Source organism: Phoca vitulina, unplaced genomic scaffold (assembly GCF_004348235.1).
Source record: "Phoca vitulina isolate PV1807 unplaced genomic scaffold, GSC_HSeal_1.0 scaffold8, whole genome shotgun sequence".
Classification (NCBI taxonomy): Eukaryota; Metazoa; Chordata; class Mammalia; order Carnivora; family Phocidae; genus Phoca; species Phoca vitulina.
The window spans coordinates 27,357,066-27,369,218 of NW_022589711.1; the positions used below are offsets into that span (position 1 = coordinate 27,357,066).

Genomic DNA, 12,153 nt, shown 5'->3' on the forward strand with positions numbered 1-12,153 from the left:
GGAATTTTTAAAGATGAGAAATACAGTAATTAAAATAAAATTTTTTCTAGATTAGATGAACATCAGATTACATTAGATAAACATCTGCAGAATATCAGTGAATCTGAAGACCTAACAATAGAAACTATCCCAATGGAAGCACAGAAAATCAAAAAGATTAGAAAAAGGAGAAACAGTGACTCAGTGACTTATGGAACAATATCAAGAAATCTAAACTCCATGTAATAAAAGATTTCTTTTATAGAAACTGAACAAATAAGAAGACAATGGAATGACCTACTAAAAGCATAGGAGAAACAAGTAAGGTGCATATATGCTATAAAAACATTTTTAAAAAATTTTTTTATTATGTTAATCCCCATAAAAACATTTTTTAATAAAATTTGCAAAGGTGCTTCATTTTTATGGTGTGAATAGTAATTTGAAGAGGAGGACTGAATGAGGGGAGAAAGAGTCTGCATATGAGAGGAATAGATATTGAATAATATTCTTTAATATGTTACAACTTGATAATGAGAATGGGCAGAGAAACAATTGAAATATGGATTACTAATTCATCCCACTTATGTGAGTTGCTTAAAAGATTCCAGAGAAAACTGCAATATTTAAATATAGAGCTATGAATTCAATAATCATGTATCATATCAAGTTTTTAATTTTTAATAGCTCAGAGATAATATTAGTTAAAATGTGTTTGAAAAGAAAAAAAAAACTTTCAAAGTCACACATTAAAAATGTTATATTTTCCCATCTTTCTCTGGCTGCCTTAGATCTGACCTAAATGTTGCACTTTTACAAAGCTCAAAGGAATTTGTTTTAAGATTGTGGAAACATAATACCTACCGTGCAATATATCTAGAATTACATGTTTTTAATACTTTCTGTAGTTTTCTTAGGTTATGGAATATATATATATAGTCCAGCAAGTTTACTCTAAGATAATATTTTTACTAGTTCCCATTTTAAAATCTGATAATCAAAGATAGATCCAGGCTTTGTGGTGTCCAAGGCTTATAGAGTTGGGAGGCAGGGGGAAGCTCTTAAGTTAAAGGATATAAAATTACAAATAAAATTTATATGTAGAAGACCATATTTAGAATGAGAAAAAATTAACAACACAATGCAACTTTGAAAAAACTGGTAAATCCATCATAAAATCCAGAAATGTAATTCTAATTAAATAACATATGTAGTATGTTTTCCTAAAATTTAACTCCTACTATTTAATTGCAACTTCTTATGACAAAAAATTTATGCTACTCTACACAGATGTACTCAATGATTGTAGCACTGCTAGAGGTTTGTGATCCAAAATACAGGGATTTTCATAAATTCAAATTTGTGCTATGTATATCAATTGCAAAACATGGTGCATTTACAATTTTTATATACTGTGTTATTGAGTATATTTTTTTACTGGAGTGAATTTCTCTTTTTTGCCTATGTCAGTGCAAACTGAATCTTTTAGTTAAAATATTACACATCTGATCACTGGAAGAATTTTCCAGAATCTAGTTTTCATTTCCATGCATTTTAAAACTTAGTTTTATTCAGTTCCTGATTCTGGAGCCTGGTCCTATAGGATGAATTCTTACCACCTTTTCCCCTTTATCTTGATATTTGGTTGCTGGGTGAGTCAATACAGGGACAATAGGCACTTTCTTGACAATATTTCATGAGTACAACTAGCAAAAATTTATACATGAGAGTGACTGCAAACCACATAAATATTTCACTACATCCAAATTACATGCATTTTAAAATCAGCTTTTCCCTCTTTGGATCATGATCAGGATTACTTGATAGTCACCAATAGGAAGGAGGGTGTGATGGAGGGGAAGGCAGAGTGGCAAAGACAGGGATATTGACTGATAATAGTTAATTTTTTTCTTGTGCACATTTAACAAAAACATATGACCCTGGAAACATGGTTCTAGCATCTGTAGTCTTTTGGATTATCTGTCTCTGTTGATATCCGTTCTCACAAATACACAAATAACAAACCTCTTAATATAAGAATTAAAATTCTGAGGAAAGGATTCTACTTGTGGTAACTTCTCACAGTTGATAGTATTGTGAGGGACACGAGTAAACTCCATCCTGCTAAAATCTACAGTTTTCCATAGAATGACTCATGTTAATTTTTCTTCTAAGACTCCTCTAAGGAAACAATCTGGGCCATTTATTTGAGATGCAACTATCTCTTTACTTCAGTTACTGAATTACTTCTTTTTCCTAAAACTTTAATTTCTTAAAAGCATTGTCTACTACTATTTACAAAAATGATGAAAGGCTTTACTCTGTAGACATACTTTTATTTTCAAATGCCACATTCTATATTATAAGACATTCCCTTGTTTTATCAACAATGTTGGTTTAAAATTTTAGTTTGTGTATTTTCTTTTTTAAAAATTTTTTAATTTAAAAAATTTTTTTATTATATTCAATTAGCCAGCATATAGTTTGTGTATTTTCTTAAGAAACATTATAGAATGTTATTATCCTCTGCTGTATTCAAGTTTCTTATTATTTTAAATGCATATTAGTTTCATGAATATGTACTCTTCTTGATTAATCTTGAACCAAAAATTCCTAATTTACTGTATTCCTTGGCTGAGAAATGACCAGATGTGATTTAACCTAATTATGCTTTCCAGTGGAACTCAACCTCTTTGTAGTATCAGGATGGTTCAGGATTGTAGCCTTAAGAAAATATTTGGCATTCCATATTTAATAAAGAAGCCAATTTTCTGGAGGCACATTTTGCTTGCCCAGGATGAGTTTTAGGAAGCATTAGATTTCATTAACTAGACTATACCATTTGGACAGAATGTTCCTCTTTTATTCCATTTGAGTGTTGGATTGTGATAAGCCTTTTTGTTTTTGCCAGAAGTGAGTTAGTTGATGTAGTTCCCTGTCAATTAAGGTAGGAACCAGGTATTTCATGTGGTGGTTCTGCTTTGATTACCATGTAACAATAATTCTGGCTTGCTGATGAGACCAAATAGCAGGAAAGGGCCACATTGCAAGGGAGACGATTTTACTTTATTACAACAAAATGTCCTAAAAGAAAATATTGGCCATGGTAATCGAAATAAATTAGTTGAATATTTATCCTATAAATAAAGGATCCTTCAAAAAAGAAATTATAAACAATAATCAGGCCTACCTCCAAAAATGCTTTTATTAGACCTTCTAGGAAGGTAGAATAAATTTTTAAATCTCAACTATAACCTCATGTGGTTATTTTATTTACTTGTTCCCAGGATTCCTAAATATGTCATTTCTCCAGAAAAGGCACATTGGTCATCAGAACTCTGTGGGTCATGTAGGCTCTCAACCAACTTCTGGCAGTATCAACACCTTTAGACTCATTATATAACCCTTGTTGGTTACTTAGTTCTCTAATTTCTTATTCTCTAGACTCAACAGTGATACTTTACATGCATTATCAATGGAACACTTTATTTTATTTATTTATTTTTAAAGATTTTATTTATTTATTTGACAGAGAGAGAGCACAAATAGGCAGAGTGGTAGGCAGAGAGAGGGAGAAGCAGGCTCCCCGCTGAGCAGGGAGCCCGATGCGGGGCTCGATCCCAGGACCCTGGGATCATGACCTGAGCCAAAGGCAGCCGCTCAACCAACTGAGCCACCCAGGAGCCCCTCAATGGAACACTTTAAAAATAAAATCTATTCAGGAATTCCAATGTATTAAACAGATACCAGTGGCTCTCCATTATTTTTTTTTGCTTACACAACAGAAATTTATTTTCTTGCAGTTACCAAGGCTAGAAGTCAGAGATCAAGATAGCAAAAAGGTCAGTTTTTTTCTGAGGCCTCCCTCCTTGGCTTGTAGGCTCTCTTATTCTGGTATCTTCACATTGTATTTTTTAAATTTTATTTTATGTTATGTTAATCACCATACATTATATCATTAGTTTTTTGAGGGTGTATGAATTATATTTTTATGCAATTTTTGAATCTCACATGTAATGTTGAAATACGGCAGACACAAAAATTATACGTTGTATGATCTCATTTATGTAAATTTCAAAAACAGACAAAACCCATTTATGGTCGTAGAAGTTATCAAATTTGTTGCCCTTGAGTATGTAGTGACTTAATAAGGATATAAGGGGGAGCTACAGGTCTGCTAGTAATATTGTTTATCTGCATGCTAGAACATTTTAGGTTTGTGAGAATACATTAAAGTATACACTAAAACTTTTCTGTATATACTTCATACTAATTTTAGAAAATAATATAAGGCGTAGAAAGCATTCCTATCATAAACTATCCTTTGCATCATTAATGTTAGTGGATCACAATAGCAGGAGATCACATGTCACAAAGAAGATTTGACCTCAAAATATTCATCTATCATTGTCGACCTCTGAGAGTCAGGGACCTAGGGCAGCGAAGGAACTGAGAAAAAGAGACGACAGTATAGTGAGGCACAGGGGACCCCGAGCTAACAGCCCGAGGCACCGAGGTTTATTTTCCATACTCTTATATACCTTCTACAGCGATAGATAAAGATCTATAATGATTTGCAGCAGGGGCGTAGTAAGGCACATTCCTCCACGTATACAGGATTAGTCAAGCATGTAAGAACCTTTGAAACAGAATAAAGGAACAGAGAGGGGAGTGCCCAGTGTGCTGTTTATAGGACAAGGGAACAGAGAGGGGAGTGCCCAGTGTGCTGTTTATAGGACAAGGGAACAAAGAGGGGAGTGCCCAGTGTGCTGTTTATAGGACAAGGGAACAGAGAAGGGAGCGCCCAGTGTGCTGTTTATAGGACAAGGGAACAAAGAGGGGAGTGCACAGTGTGCTGTTTACAGCTGGCTTCCTATCTACAAAACATCTTCTGCTGCGTACTTTAGAACTGACCACACACGTTCCAAGGGCATTTCACTCTGATCCTTTCAGGTTACTTTTAACCCTGCAATTTTGAGTTTTCTCAGATCTCGGAGTCTGAGAGAACATGCACCAGTGGTCGTTGTGGCGTTCTGTTTCCCACAGCTCCCCCTTTCTTTTTTCAAAACAGTGGCTGTCATAAGCACTCTGTGGAGATTTGGGGCACTCATTTGTTTTTTGAGGGTACAGTATCCGGGATCCAGACCCCCATACGGGCCTGGAGAAGAAGGATGGAATCCGTACTGTGCAGAGGCGCATGTCACCACCGCTAACAGCCAGGAACAAATGTTCAGGGGGTTTGGTAGATCTAGTCGTCTCCAGGACTCGCTCGCCCTCTGAGTGAGGGTCTTTAGTTGCCCCCAAGTTGGGGGTGTTGTCGGGGTCAATTTTTGTTTTCGAGGTCTCTTCAAGGAGTGTTGCCATCTCTCGAACAGGGGGTTGGGTAGTCAATCCCTGCAGCGGCTGAGAGACCTCTTCTTTTTTTTTTTTTTTTTTTTTTTAAAGATTGTATTTATTTTTTGACAGAGAGAGACACACAGCGAGAGAGGGAACACAAGCAGTGGGGGAGAGAGAGGGAGAAGCAGACTCCCCGCTGAGCAGGGAACCCGATGCGGGGCTCGATCCCAGGACCCTGGGATCATGAGCTGAGCTGAAGGCAGACGCTTAATGACTGAGCCACCCAGGTGCCCTGAGAGACCTCTTCTGTTGTCTTTATCCCCGGTCCTGGGCCGGACTTTCCAAGAGGTATCCAAATTGCTCGACTGGATCCATCTGGAATGACACAAGCATAACCAAGGCCTCGGGTAATTAATTTCCCAGGCAACCAATTATTTTCATCATTTTTTATCCACACGGGTGCATCCTGAGTTGAGATTGAGGCTGGCGAGAAATGTTTGTCAGCTCTAGTATATGGTTCTCCTTGGGGTAAGTTTAGAAAATTTAAAATAAATAAGGTTTGTGCCATGACGTCTCGGGGGGAGAGTCCCCCTTCCTTTTTTGAAAGTTTTATGGAGTTGTTTTTTAATGGTGGCATGCGCCCTTTCTACTACAGCCTGTCCTTGAGGATTATAAGGAATACCTGTGATATGCTGTATTTGCCATTCTGCAAGGAATTCTCGTACTTTCTTGCTAGTATATGCTGGGCCATTATCTGTCTTGATACAATTAGGTAACCCCATAATAGCAAAACATTCAAGTAAATGAGAGATAACATGCCCAGCCTTTTCTCCCATCAATGGAGTAGCATGAAGAAATCCTGAAAAGGTGTCTATTGTAACATGAATATATGAGGCACGTCCCAAAGGTGGGAAATGAGTAACGTCCATTTGCCAAATACAATCAGGAGCTGTGCCTCTGGGATTGACGCCCGCCGGATGCTCAGTTAAATGTAGAGGTCGACAAATAGGACAGGAAGAGACTATTTGCCTGGCAGAGCGCAAGGGTATTTTATAGTGTGAATGTAGGCAGTTGGCGTTGGAATGAAGATGGGCATGTTCTGCTTGTGGAGTTTCAAAAATAGGAATAGCCAATAAATCAGCAGACTGATTTCCCTGTGTAAGAGGTCCAGGGAGCTTAGAATGAGAGCAGATATGAGTAATGAACAAAGGGTGAGTTTGAGATTGAATTTCTAATTGTAATTCCTGAAGCAAAGGGTTAATGATAGAATGAGTTGTGGAAATAAGAGCTGTTTCCAAAGGCGCAACAATGCCAACTACGTAGGATAATGAACATTCTGCAATAAGAACAATAAAGCTGTAAGTTCGACTTGTTGAGCAGAAGTGTAAGGGGTTTTCATGGAGCGCTGAATAGCAGGGCCCGACTCCGGCGTGCCCAGAGGAAGAACCATCAATAAAGTATGTAGTAGCTGAGGGGATTGGGGCATTATGAACTATGCGATTTATAACCCAGGCAGTGCGCTTTAGGAAGTCCCATAGTTTGCCTGATCAGCAAGAGTATTTGCAGATCAGTAGAGAAAGGAAGGACTTCCTTAAAAGATGTCGAAGAGATAGATAAAACAATGAGCGCTGGGTCAAAACCAAGAATTTGAATAGAACACTTTCGTCCTTGGAGACTGAGTGAAGAGACAAGAGCTGGATATGGAGCGACAGTTCGAGAAGTTTTTGTATGTAAAGTCATCCATTCGAGAGGTTTGTCTTCTTGCGCTAAGACACCAGTTGGAGAATGAGGGGTAGGGAAAATAAGAAGCAGGGGGAGAGAATCATCATACCTGTAAGCAAAAGCAGTTTTTAATTGCTCCTCAACAAACTGCAGTTCGGCTTCTGCCTCTGAGGATAGAGTGCGAGGACTATCTAAAGCAGGATCACCTTGTAAAGTGTTAAATAAATTTTGTAATTTATAGGTTGGAATCCCTAGGAGAGGGCAAATCCAATTAATGTCTCCTAGGAGTTTCTGAAAATCGTTAAGGGTAAGGAGGGTATCCCTATGAATTTGTATTGTTTGAGGTTTCACTGTGGTTCTATCTACCACAGTGCCTAGATAAGAAGCCCAAGTAGTTGTTTGGATTTTCTCCGGGGATATTATGAGACTGGCAGAAGTCAAATGTTGGGAAGTGGCCTGATACACATCTTGTAATTCGGTTTCAGTTTGTGATGCCAGCAAAATATCATCCATATAGTGAATGATATAGGATTGAGGATAATGATCTCTTACAGGTCTGAGGACCTGGCCAACATAATACTGACACATGGTAGGAGAATTAGTCATGCCTTGTGGCAAAACCGTCCATTGATATCGTCTCATTGGTTGCTTATTGTTAGTGCTGGGAATAGAAAAGGCAAATTTCTCCTTATCCTCAGGGTGAATGGCTATGGTATAGAAACAATCCTTAAGATCTATTATTATCAATGGCCATTGTTTAGGAATGGCTGTAGGAGTGGGTAACCCAGGCTGCAAGGCACCCAAAGGCTCCATGATGGGATTAACATTCCGAAGGTCTATTAAGAGCCTCCACTTACCTGATTTCTGATAACAAAAACAGGAGAGTTCCAAGGAGATTGCCAAGGCTCCGTATGCCCTGCCTGCAATTGCTCTTGAATAATTTGTTCTAAGGCCTGCAATCTTTCTATCGGAAGGGGCCATTGAGGAGTCCAAACCGGGGAAGAAGTTTTCCATGTTATTTTAATAGGGGCAGGCCTCTTTTCCTCAACGGCCCCTAGAAAAAAGGGTAACCCAGTCCAGCCCTATGAGTTTGTCCTTGGGCAATGATAGGCTCCTTTATTCCTTGAGTTGTCTGCCTAAGCCCTGTCCTGGTTTATAGCCCATCTTTGTCATGATTTGATTAGCTGGTTCACTTGGGGGGATGATTAGCTTGGCTCCCCCTTGTTGCAAGAGATCTCTTCCCCAAAGATTAATGGGGGTATTTAAGATGAAAGGCTGGATAACTCCTTCTAATCCATCTGGTCCCTCACATTTAAGTGGCACACTACTTTGTCGAATTTCTTCTGCCGTCACAAAACCTATTCCTTCTACCGAACTAGAGGTTGCTTGCGTGGGCCAGGTATTAGGCCAATGCTGGGAGGCTATTACTGAAATATTGGCTCCAGAATCTACTAGACCTGAGAAAGTCCTTCCTCTAATTTTAAGAGTCATAGAAGGGCGATCAGTCTGAGTCAATAATGAAGCCCATTTAACCATGAGAGGATCAGTACTACTGAATCCTCCTCGTCTGATCTGTTGGGATTGACCAATTTGTACATAGGGCAATAATAACTGAGCAATTCTATCTCCTCCCTTAAAAGTCCAGGGAACCCGAGTCCGTGCGACCACTATTATTTTTCCTTCATAATCAGAATCTATTACTCCAGTCATCACCTGGATACCTTTAAGATTTAGGCTAGATCTTCCTAGCACAAGACCCATGTTTCCTCTTGGTAAAGGTCCGTAATAACCCGTGGGTATTTGAGGCCCGAGACCAGGGTGAAGACTTATTGTAAAAGGAGTGGTTAAATCTACTGCAGCACTTCCCTGGGTGGCGGAACTGAGTGTTAACACAGAAGGTTTATGTGCGCAGCAGGAAGTTGCTGCTGGAGAGGCAACAAATTGAATCCCCCATTGTTGTTCGGGGCCCAGGGTGGCCCCGCATCCCATTTCCCGACCTTAATGGGAGTGGGATACCTTGCCTGTCAAATTTGGATTTGCATTCCTTGGCCCAATGTTTGCCTTTGCCGCAACGAGGGCAGAGGCTAAGGGCGGTATTAGAAAGGGAACTGGCTCTAGGTTGGGGGGCTTTATGGCATTTCTTCTTGACATGTCCTACTTTCCCACAATTACAACATTTTATATCCTGTTGTTTTTGTAGGGCCATGAGTTGAAGGGAGGTTATCCGAGCTTGACGTGTAAGAGTGCCAATATTTCTACATAGACGAAGATAATCGAGAATGCCTCCTGTTTCCCTATGTGGCCGGATGGCTGCTTGGCAGTCCTCATTAGCATTTTCAAAAGCAAGCTGTTTTAGCAAGTGCTCTTTAGCAGGTTTATTATCGACTTGGCGGTCAATAGCCATTTCGAGCAGAGAAATAAAATCAGTATATGCTTCTGTAGGGTCTTGCACAATTTTTATATAACTTTGCCCCACTTCCCCTGAAGGGGTTAGCTTTCCCCAAGCTGCGAGTGCGATTTCAGATTCCTGCGCTGTGGCTGCAGGTGGAGTGTTAACCAGCTGCTCTTGAACATCTGAAAAGGGGCCAGAGCCAGTGAGCATTTCAAAAGAAATATGATGCATGGCTGGGTTAGCCCAATTCGCCCGGGCTTTCATATAGGAGGCATCCGATAATCACATTTTCCATTGCAATAAATCTTGTGGCTTAAGGCAAGCCCATGCAGCCATATGCCAATCATGACGGATCCACTCCCCAGAATTGGCCCAAGCTTTCAAAATCTCTATAGTATAAGGGGCTGTGGGTCCATACAAGTGGCAAGCCTTCTTCAGTTCCCTTAAAGCATTTAAATCTAATCCCTCATAGACGGGACCAGCAGCTTGTGTTCGGTCTACGGGGAAAGCCATACATAGATCATTAGCCGCTTGCCGTCGGAGTTCCTTTTCGAGAGGTGAGAGAGCTAGGGAGGATCGTTTGAGAGGGAATAAATCTGTGGAGGGCGGTTAATCATCTTCGGTGGGGTCCTCCGTTAAAAGCGGAGGGGCCGTGGGTAACGGCCCGGACTGTGAAGCTGCGAAAACTTTACTTTCAGTCTTAGCCTTTTCTAAAGTCTCATCGCCTAATTCATATGTATGTAAAGAGTTGGTAGTTTCTTTAGCAATCTCAGCCGGGGATAACTTATCCCCAGTTTCCATAGTATTGATGACCACTCGTATTAAAACCCAAATGGGCCAGAAATCAAGGAGAATCGTTTCATCCTGTCTCATAGCCTTCAAGACATTATTTTTCATTTGGATCCAAGTCTCCTCATCTAAGGAGCCTTCATCCGGAAACCAAGGATTATATTCAACTACTGTTTCCAAACATTTTTCTATACACTGCTTGGTAACTTTGGCTCCATATTCTTTAAGAAAATGATGTATCAATGCAGCAAAACCTGATGTTTTCAAATTTGATTGCCCCATAACCCTGTAATAAACTTTCCTACTTACCACCTTCTGTAGGGTTCTGCTGGCAGATCACTCCTCGCCGGGGGCTTCAGGTCCCTGTTCGGGCACCACTTGTTGACCTCTGAGAGTCGGGGACCTGGAGCAGTGAAGGAACTGAGAAAAAGAGACGACGGTATAGCGAGGCACAGGGGACCCCGAGCTAACAGCCCGAGGCACCGAGGTTTATTTTCCATACTCTTATATACCTTCTACAGCGATAAAGATCTATAATGATTTGTAGCAGGGGCGTAGTAAGGCACATTCCTCCATGTATACAGGATTAGTCAAGCATGTAAGAATCTTTAAAAGAGAGTAAAGGAACAGAGAGGGGAGTGCCCAGTGTGCTGTTTATAGGACAAGGGAACAAAGAGGGGAGTGCCCAGTGTGCTGTTTACAGCTGGCTTCCTATCTACAAAACATATTCTGCTGCGTACTTTAGAACTGACCACACACGTTCCAAGGGCATTTCACTCTGATCCTTTCAGGTTACTTTTAACCCTGCAATTTTGAGTTTTCTCAGAGATCTCAGAGTCTGAGCGAACATGCACCAGTGATCGTTGTGGCGTTCTTTTTCCCACATATCATGAACACTTTGGGTTATGAAGGGGAATATCTTGAATGCTTAAAACTATTAAAGAGACTTGTACCAACTTAGACTGATGATGATTTTGAAAGTTTTGTCAATTAGGGCAGTGCTTTGGTTTTTCTAATAGGGAGGCAAGAGCAAGTTTCTCTTGCAAAACCTATTTGTTTCCTGGCATTTTTTAAAAAAATGTGTGTTTTTTAAAATTTTATTATGTTATGTTAATCACCATACATTACATCATTAGTTTTTGATGCAGTGTTCCATGATTCATTGTTTGCGTATAACACCCAGTGCTCCATTCAGTACATGCCCTCTTTAATACGCATCACCAGGCTAACCCCTTCCCCCACCCCTCCCCACTAGAAGACTCAGTTTGTTTCTGAGTCCATAGTCTATCATGGTTCGTCTCTCCCTCCAGTTTTCCCCCCCTTCATTTACCCTTCCTACTATCTTCTTCTTTTTTTTTTTTTTTAACATGAAATCGGTCCTCTAAGCAAAGAGAGAGCCTAAAAGTAACATAGACCAGAAAGGAACACGGACAATATACAGTAACAGTCACCTTACAGGCAATACAATGGCACTAAACTCATATCTTTCAATAGTTACCCTGAATGTAAAGGGGCTAAATGCCCCAATCAAAAGACACATGCTATCAGATTGGATAAAAAAAACAAGACCCATCGATATGCTGTCTGCAAGAGACTCATTTTAGACCCAAAGACACGCCCAGATTGAAAGTGAAGGGGTGGAAAACCATTTACCATGCTAAAGGACACCAAAAGAAAGCTGGGGTGACAATCCTTATATCAGACAAATTAGAGTTTAAACCAAAGACTATAATAAGAGATGAAGAAGGACACTATATCCTGCTTAAAGGGTCTATCCAACAAGAAGATCTAACAATTGTAAATATCTATGCCCCTAACATGGGAGCAGCCAATTATATAAGCCAATTAATAACAAAAGCAAAGAAACACATCGACAACAATACAATAATAGTGGGGGACTTTAACACCCCCCTCACTGAAATGGACAGATCGTC

The 12,153-nt window shown here is 39.8% G+C and overlaps 1 long non-coding RNA gene across 1 annotated transcript; it reads right to left on the reverse strand.

Moving 5' to 3' along the window:
• Positions 1-5,606: 5,606 nt before the first annotated feature.
• LOC116633619 lies at positions 5,607-10,876 on the reverse strand. Its single transcript, XR_004299760.1, has 3 exons — positions 10,732-10,876; positions 10,529-10,639; positions 5,607-5,691 (listed from the first exon to the last, which is right to left on the reverse strand). It is a non-coding gene; the product is annotated as an uncharacterized LOC116633619 (long non-coding RNA).
• Between the last annotated feature and the right edge of the window lie 1,277 nt (positions 10,877-12,153).